At 45.0% G+C, this 1603-nt stretch overlaps 1 non-coding gene across 1 annotated transcript; it reads left to right on the top strand.

The window, feature by feature from the left end:
* Nucleotides 1-755: 755 nt before the first annotated feature.
* On the top strand, nt 756-862 carry LOC141616134 (small nucleolar RNA R71). The gene has a single exon (XR_012530504.1). It is a non-coding gene; the product is annotated as a small nucleolar RNA R71 (small nucleolar RNA).
* The last annotated feature ends 741 nt before the right edge of the window (nt 863-1603 follow it).

The raw sequence follows: 1603 nt of genomic DNA, 5'->3' as shown, positions 1-1603 counted from the left end.
CACTCCTCAAAGTGATAGCATTAAGGGTCTCTTTTTGATCAGTTTGTGTCGGTAAATGTCCCGGAGCTCGATTTGTATTCTTGCTAGCCAATTGAGCAATTTGGGTTTCTAGCATCTTCATCCCGGCCTCTCTTGCTTGAGACTTTTTCAGCAACAAATTCTTCAACTCATTGAAATCAGAACTTTGGGATTGTTGTTGCTGCTGAGGGACATATGGAGGCTTTTGAAACTGTTGTTGCTTATGAGGGGGCACATAATTCTGCTGCTGCTGCTGCTGTTGAGGTGGAGTCGGATTTAGAACATTTTGGCTACTCCACCTCAAGTTTGGATGGACATTCGGCTCATAATAAGTGTTTGTCTGCCTAGAATGTTGAAAGGCAGCACAAGACTCAAAGGGACTAGGACAATTTTCTGAAACATGTCCCTCAGCTCCACATCTTTTGCAGACGAAAGGTCCGTCTGACACAACATTCACATGGTAGATCCCTCCTTTTGAAGCTCCTCCCAACTCGTACTTATCAAATCTAGCCGTAAGAGCCTCTAATGCAGCTACAAAAGGGGATTCAGCACTCCTCCTTTGATTTCCCCTGGAATTTCCATACTCAGCTTTATGGATGGCCAGATCATCAATAATCTTCCACCCCTTAGTCTCCCCCACATTCTCCTGGAATCTCCCATTAGCTGCCGCATCCAAAATAGCCCTCTGATCGTCATAGAGCCCATTATAAAATTGATTGCATAGACTCCACTTCTCGAACCCATGGTGCGGAATGGTTCGCACCAACTTCTTGAAACGGACCCACGCCTCATGAAAATTCTCATCAGGACCCTGTTTAAAGCTCGTGATCTGAGCTCTAATGGCATTTGTCTTCGAGGCAGAGAAATATTTCTTGTAAAATGCCAGGGCCAGCGACTTCCAGTCAGTTATCTCATTAGAAACTCGATCCAGGTCTCTGTACCACTCTCTTGCAGCATCACGAAGAGAGAATATGAACATAGTTTCCTTCACCTGGTCCTGGGTCACACCGTTTGGTGGGGGTATGGAGCAGCAATAATCAATAAATGTCTCCATATGCTTGGCTGCATCTTCATTTGCAGCTCCCCCGAATTGGTTCCTCTCAACCAAGTTGATATAAGACGGCTTTGGCTCGAATTTTCTATCCGTCCCTGGTAGGGCGAATCCCTTATAGAGATTCTCAGCTGTCGGCTCAGAGTGACTGGCTATACTCGCTTCTTCAGCCATGACTGGAAAATCTGGAGATGTGACGGTCTCATCTGAAGAACTGGAAACGGGAGATGAAGGTGGATCCTCCTCCAATAGAGCGTTCTCGTAGTAACTAGACAGAGTACTCAGCTCTTCCTCTGTCGGCAATACCCTAGATGATCGTCTCAACTCGCGCAAAGTCTTCTCAATCTCAGGATTGAACGGTAGTAATTCACCACCCTGTGACCTGCGCATAAGAAGAAACTACAAGTAGAATATGAGAATAGTTTAAGGAACAGATGTCCCTTAAACTACAAGAAAGACTAAAAATAAAACAACTAATAATTTTAAACAATTGCCTTCCCGGCAACGGCGCCAAAATTTGATACCTGTCGTTGT

The sequence above is a fragment of the Silene latifolia genome, chromosome 11 (assembly GCF_048544455.1).
Source record: "Silene latifolia isolate original U9 population chromosome 11, ASM4854445v1, whole genome shotgun sequence".
Classification (NCBI taxonomy): domain Eukaryota; kingdom Viridiplantae; phylum Streptophyta; class Magnoliopsida; order Caryophyllales; family Caryophyllaceae; genus Silene; species Silene latifolia.
The sequence above is the reverse complement of the archived record's forward strand: the minus strand, read 5'-3'. Positions and strand labels throughout refer to the sequence as shown.